We start from the raw sequence: 7901 nt of genomic DNA on the forward strand, positions 1-7901 counted from the left end.
GAGACCTTCTTGCCCTGAATTTCCCTCTGAGACTTTGTAAGAAGCCTTTCCAAAAACCTCTGAACAAGTTTATAGCTGTTTTAGGCTCCCAAGATTTTGGTGCTGAATTAATTTCTTTCTTTCTTTCTTCCTTTCTTCCTTTTCTTCCTTTCTTCCTTTTCTTCCTTTCTTCCTTTCTTCCTTTTCTTCCTTTCTTCCTTTTCTTCCTTTCTTCTTTTTCTTCCTTTCTTTCTTTTTCTTTCTTTCTTTCTTTCTTTCTTTCTTTCTTTCTTTCTTTCTTTCTTTCTTTCTTTCTTTCTTTCTTTCTTTCTTCTTTCTTTCCTTCCTTCTTTCCTTCCTCCTTCCTTTCTTCTTTCTTTTCTTTTCTTTCCTTCCTTCCTTTTCCTATTTGCATTGATCTGAGCTAAAAATTATATCTGGTTTATGTCATTGAATGTGATCATCCTAATAATGATTTATGTAATTGAATGTGATCGTAATAATGGCTGCTGACATTTCTTGATATTTTCCTACATGCTAAACATGGATTCTCAGTATTTCCTGCAAGTTATCTCATTTGATCTTGACAAAAAGCCCGTCTTTATATCTCTGTGTTTACAATGGACAAAACTGACACTGAGATAAGCGAGGAGTGGATTAAATACAGTATGGGTCTCAACATCTTATTTTTCTGTTAAATTAAATGAAGCACCATCAAGATGGAGAGCTTACGCTCTGACTGATTTGTGTCAACCGAAGCGAACACATGCTTCATTTGGGAAAGAAAATAGAGAAGCTTGACTCTCTGGAGAGACGGCTTTCGCATGAACAGACACTCTGACCTCACAGCACGCAGAAGACTGTTCCGTTCCTCTGAAATTTAGAGAAATGGCTTCCTTTCTTTTTTTTTTAAATACCCATAGGTCACAACTAAAACTTAAAACACTTTCCATCATGGCCAAATAATCACACAGATACACATGTCATGAAAATATTCTTGTGACATATACTTACTTTTACTGTATGTAACAAAAATCTGATATTTTCTTGTTTATTCTATGTGTTAGGTGTTGAAAGAAACTTGTAAGTTGATTCTGCAAACCTCCAGTGAGACTTCTTGGGGCATAGGATGGAGTTTAGGGAAACCTCTAGATCATATCAAAGGTGGAAGTAGGCAAAGCTAGGCTTCTCTGGGTCCAGGAGAAGGTCATCACACAGAACAAGGTCCTCCAAGGTAGCATAACTGCCCTGAAGACTTTTACTCATCCTGTCATTTCTTACCTGTATATGTTTTGGGTTTATAAATCCTTATTTCAACTCTATCAACCCTCACTGTCAACAAATACACACTGAACACTTTGTTTACTCTGTTGCTTGGTGGGACTTGGTAGTTAAAATCTGGCTAACACCTTGGGTTGCATTTGACCACAAAGCCGTGATAGGATGATTACTGATTGATAGCGTGGGATTTAGAATGAAACTTGAATTTGAATTCCCACCCATCCATTTTCAGCTATTTGATCTCGAACAAATTACTAGACCCAGACAGATCTTAATTTCTACATATGTAAACTTGGTACAATAACATCAAATATTCAGGCAATATGGTAGAAATTAAATGAGACCAAATGTATTTTTCACATTGTTCTTCTATGGAGAGCTCAGAAAAGATTAGCTATGACTGTTATAAATAATCTTTGTATATTTGGGGGAGTAATATGAGAATAAAGTAGAAATTACAATTTACTGAGTGTCTTTTCTGGGTCTGGCACTACACATATATAATATCTAATTCTCACAATAACACAGCAAGGCAATTGTATTAATTCCATCTTTCAGAAGAAGAAATGAAGGCTTTAGAGTTTCGTAACTGAAATCCACAAAGCTAGTTATAAGTTGCACTGACATGACGCCTTCTCCTGTGAATCACTCCCTATCCAAACATCTACATGGTCCAAGACACCAGCAGAGGCGTATTTACCATCACTCCTGTCTCTTAAATTGAGATAAGCTGTGAAAGGAGAGAGTGCCTTCTCTTTCCCCAGCTCCCTCAGGGGTAAATTCAGAGTATCAGAACATGCATTTTTATTAGAATAAGAATGGTTGAACAAAACTCAGTGGCTGGTTAGAGATTTACAGTTATTCTCATAAATCAGTACTGCGTGCCTTAAGCATGAAGGTATAGAGAACAAGAAATTTAATTAGAAAGGATCTCTGCAGCTGGATGAATTTCTGGTTATAATCTAAATGGCCACACCTACCCTACCTGGGATTTCTTAGCATTAATAGGGAAAAAACAAACAAACAAACAAAAACCCTTTATCTGTTTGTTGTCTTGAAGGGAGGGTCAGAACTTCATAACCAGTCTTGGGGAAGTTTGCCCCACCTGACTGGGACACTAAAATTCATCTAAACATGATATATACTTAAGTAGGAATTTGGAAATTCGCATTCTGGGTCATCTGGGCACAATTTGGTAGCCAACGTTTTCTTTCCTCTTTTCAAGTCCTTCCCTACATGACTGAACAGGTGATCTGGGTGTGATTTTGATGATTGTTTCAGGAATTTGGAGCCAAGATAGAGAGATGTGCAGCATGGCAACCTGGCTTTCTTGTCTGCTTCTAAAGGAATGAGGGCGAAGTGCCAATATCATTGAGTGTGTTAGCCCAAGGAATCTTGCAAAACAGCACGTTACAAACGTCTACCTTTTTTAAAAAGAGCATCACTTATGCCTTCCCATTAATGTCAGTAGTTTCATAAATTCAGAGAAACCAAACTCATCTTCTCTGAAGTATTGTGGAAATTTAGAATTGGATTAACATTTTTAGGTCATCAGCATCATTTGTTCTAAACATCCTTCAAGGAAAAAAAGACTATCCATCGCTGAATTCCTTGGTTATTTATATATCTTTGCCTTGAATTGGAATTTGTGGGATATTTTCATCCCAAGATTCGCTGCGTTTCTAATCCTAGGAGCGAGTACATTGTGTATGTGGCTGACCAAGTGTCTCGTTACTACTTCTTCTGTGAGTAAATGAAACTATAGCAGGTTTTCAGTCCTCCGTACAATCTGGCTTTCTCCTCTTTGCTCTCAGTTTGCAATCCAACCTGGCACGTTGATAGAAAACAGCAACTTCAGCAAAGTCTTTAAAAAGCTTTTCCATATCTCTTGCATCAAAGCTCTGCTTTTCCCAGGCTAAATATGGGGACTGTGGCTGGAGTTAAATCAGTGAATGGAAGGCTGAAGTTCTTTTTCCACAACACAGACCCAGGATTTATAGGAGTGGCTAAGCTCTCCTTACCCGTCTCTGCCTCGGACTAAATGCCGGGGGAATTCCTTCAGCAATTTCTCAGTTTCCACATTCATACACTCTTTAGACTTTCATCCCTGGTCGTCATAAAGGTCCTTCTTTTTTTTTTAATTTTAATTTTTTATTGAAATGTAGTTGATTTACAATGTTAGTTTCAGGTATACAGCAAAGTGATTCAGTTATACATATACATACATTTTTTTTTTCTTTTCAGATTCTTTCCACTATAGATTATTATAAGAAATTGAATAGAGTTCCCTGTGCTATCCAGTAGGTCCTTCTTGTTTATCTATTTTATACACAGTAATGTGTATCTGTTAATCCTCAACCCCCTAATTTATCCCTCCCTGCCCCTTCCCCTTTGGTAACCATAGTTTGTTTTCTACGTGTGTGAATCTGTTTTTGGTTTGTAAATAGAATTTGTATCTTTTTTTTAAAATTCCACATATAAGTGATATCACATGATATTTGTCTTTCTCTGTCTGACTTACTTCACTCAGTATGATAATCTCTAGGTCCATTCATGTTTTTGCAAATGACATTATTCAATTCTTTTTTATGGCTGAGTAGTATTCCATTGTGTGTATATATACATACACCACATCTTCTTTATCCAGTCATCTGTTGATGGACCCTTAGGTAGCTTCCCTGTCTTGGCTATTGTAAATAGTGCTGCTGTAAACACTGAGGTGCATGTGTCTTTTGGAATTACAGTTTTCCCTGGATATATGCCCTGGAGTGGGATGGCTGGATCATATAGTAAGTCTGTTTTTAATTTTTTTAAGGAAACCTGGTACTGTCCTCCATAGTGGCTGCACCAATTCCCAACAACAGTGTAGGAAGGGTCCTCAAAAGTGTCTTTCTATCACTTATGGACAGATGCCCTTCAAACACACAAAGAAAATGATTTTTTTTCCCCAGGCAACTGCTGACGGAACATCTGCTAAACTCGGGCACTTCTGGTTCCCACTGACTCAAGTCAGAAGGTATAGTGGTACCTACCTCAGCCTTAAGCTTGGCTAACTCATAATGCCAGGCCATTCTCCAATCCAACCTACTACTTGCTGTGAAGAGTAACCTTGGGAGGGACTTACATAACATTGAACAAATAATACCTATTTGTAAACTGTCTAAACAGGTATTTACACAAGAGATTCTTGACCCAGATTTTTTTTTTTTAATGTAGGCTCATTCTTTCAAGGGCGAGATGAGCATCATTAGTGAAGACCTGCAAAGACATGTTTTTTAGAGTTTTACTACAAATTCATCAAGACAGGTCCTTCCCCAGGTGCATCAAGTTTTTCCTCTATTCTGGAATGTTTTACCCAGTTCTGAGAATGGTTACCTGCTTTGTTCACTCGCTGCCAGGAAATTGTATATGCAATTGAAAACATGCTTCAAGGACACCCTGTGAGAAAGATGGAAAATCCTCGGTTCAATATGTTAATGTGCTCAGTTAATAAACTCTAGGTTGTGTCCTTTTTGTTAATGCTTCTAAAGAGCATAGAAGAAATGTCTGACTTTGTATAATTGCATCCATGGAAATTTGCAGAGCTGAGTAGACTGGAGATTTTTTTAAGAGTTAGAAATGTACGTGAGAAATCTCTGGTGCAGCCTTGGGTCTCAATTTATTATTTGTACGACCTTGGGTAGTCATATAACCTCCCTAAGTTAAATTTTTCTCTTCTGTCAAGTGTAATTTATAATGAATTTCATCTACCTCATAGAATTATTATGGATAACCCATGATATAATGTTTCTAAAACATTTAGAAACAGCAAAGTTCTATGATCATTGAAAGGGTCAAACTTCTCATTTTAGACGTGAGAAAAATGAAACCCAGAAAAGTTGGTGGCAGGATTGGGACTTCTAGCTGCAAGTCTTAATGAAACTGATGTCACTGACACATTTATGTTTCCAAACCCACACTTTGAGGTGAATATAAGCTATTCGATTTTTCATTTAATAAATAATTCATGGAACATGTTATTTATTATATGTCATCCGTGTTAAAAGAGAACACAAACTCCATGGCTGTTTCCTGAGGGGCTGGCCAAGCCTGAATAAAAGATGGGTCTGTTGAACTGGGGTGTGGCTTTTGAGAATCTATTATTGCTCTTTGAGTGATGTCACCGGAGAGTGGCAGTCTGCATTCATCTGAAAATGGACCACTCAGTCAATTCCTTGGGTGGGAGAGTCCTCAGGTCCCTGGAAGTTCCCTGTAACAGCAGGCTTACTGGGTAGCCAGCCAGAGGGAGAGAAGTCCTCAGTGTTACACCTGAGAAGAGTGGGAGGAGAAGGCTTGCACAGCTTGGAAGATTGTAGGTAGCCTTTTAAATGTTTGATGGTATCTATTAATAATTCTTCCTACCAAAGTATGATCCACCACTGAGTGACCCTGCGGTGTTTGAAAAGTAATTAAGCATTTCATAACCCCAATTTCTTCAGCTGCAAAGGGAGGACAATAATTTTCCTACTTGCCTTCCAAATTTCTTGAGAATCAAGTGAAGTCATAGTTACTAAAGGGCTTCAGAATCCACAATGTGTTACAAATTTAAGGCGAGATTTCCAACCAAAATGCTTCTGTCTTTAGGAAATTCCACCCTCTTGCTTAATGTTTAATTTTTTGCTAGTGATCGTAAAAAATATTTCTGTGGAGATATTTTCTTTTAATATCCTTCCTGAACACCTTGAATAATTTCCATACTTTTCTTAAAATAACTTTCCATTTCTGTGAAAAGCTTTAACCCTACCAAAACAAGCGACCTACAGAATGAAAGAGATTTCATGTTGATATTTCTGTTGATTTTATCCTGACAAGAGGGATTGCAGTCCCTGGGAAACACTCGTGATATGACCCAGTCTGTAAATAATTTTAGCAGACTATATTAAACATGACTTATTGAAATACTAGTGACAAGGTGTGGAGAGATGTGTTTCTGCATAAAAATATCAGAGGAAGTGCAAAGTGACAGTCCTGGGAAATGAAGAAATACGATTAAAATTGCTGGCCAATTGCTGGCTTAAATACTTTCTTTGCTCTTGTAAAATGTATGTAGGTAGGGGTTCCTGCTAAGGCTGTTTGACATCCAGCCACCCCTAGTCCCCTGCCATGTGCTACTAGCTCCAAGGATGATGCCCACATAACAGCACGTCAAACTGGTGTTAAACCAAAGTGATTATCAAGCCACTTCTTGCTTATTTCATTTTCCTTCTTACGTCCTTTGACACAACGAATTCTAAGTTGTTTCATGTATTTATTTATTTCATTTATTTATTCAACAAATATCGACCGCTACGTACGTCTATTTTTTTTTTTTCAAGAAACTTAAAATTGAATAGAGAAGCTGTATAAAAACAGAAAGCTGGGGTCATAAAAACCAGAAGAGAGTTTCAAAATAGTGAAGTAGATAAAAATAAAGTCGAAGCCTTCAGACGTGGTAGTGCTTGGGTTGGGCCTCAAAGGATGGAGAAGACCTTGATAAAGAAAGATGAAGACAACAACACAGACGTTCAGCAAAACATGAAAATACAGACAGGGAGGTGGACACAGCCTGGGGACAGGGCAACACGGAGCAGGACACAAGGACAGTGGAGCCTGTAATTAGTTACGGGGGGTCTTGAACAAGAGCCTCCCAATGTGCATCTGAATAAGACACAGAGCCACAGAGTGTGGAGATAACCTGACTATAGCATTTGCAAAGCTTAGAGAGATTGATTCCAGAAGTATCTACAGGCTTGGCTCTGATCCCTGCTTCTGCAGTGGAGAGATGGTGTGGTTGTGAGTGGGGCAACCAGACGGCAGATAATTTTTACAACGAGAAACATACATCAGAAAACATAGGTATTTGACGAAAGCTCTGAGCTCCCCATTGCCAGCTTGGGAAAGTGACTTGAAGGATGATGACGCAATCAATAGTCTGTTTGGATTGAGACGCGATTCAGAAATCTTTGTCAGATAAAAGATATGGAAATAACCCAGCATTAAAAAAAAAATCTTTATTTCAAATAAAGATTTTCTCAAGGAGAAGGAATAGGAGTGAGGATAGAGAAGGAAGACCTATTTATTGAAAAAAAAAAAAATTAAAACCCTCCCCTGCTGTTTCTGGTACCCCCTCACTTCCACTCCACCTGCCTCTGAGAATAATTGATTCAAAATAAATGCTTCCATCCCAGGAAAGTCAGTGCAATTCTAGTCAGAACACTGAAAAGATACATTAAAGCACACACACAAAAAAGGTCGTTTGCAGAGAAGGACAAATGTATGTATGAGTGAATGAGACTGAAAGCATAAGTCTCAGAAAATAAAAGGCAAACAAATATATTATTTTAATCTTATAAAATTCTAAATGATATGGAAAATACACCTGAAGGCTTGTTCATTACTTGGCGTAGCAGAATCAGCCTGACAAAGGAAGGGTGAGGACGATTAAGAAGACGGATTATTTCAGACAAAGGGAACGCTCACCATCGTCCACGTCGCCCAGACTGACAACCTTAAGAGGCTTATGAGGGATATTAAATAAAAATGGGTGGTTGACAGAGTCACACATTAACCAGAGCTGAAAACACCGCATTAACTGAGGTGTTTTCAAGTGAGAAAGAGAGCTG

This window comes from Camelus bactrianus, chromosome 20 (genome assembly GCF_048773025.1).
Source record: "Camelus bactrianus isolate YW-2024 breed Bactrian camel chromosome 20, ASM4877302v1, whole genome shotgun sequence".
Classification (NCBI taxonomy): Eukaryota; Metazoa; Chordata; class Mammalia; order Artiodactyla; family Camelidae; genus Camelus; species Camelus bactrianus.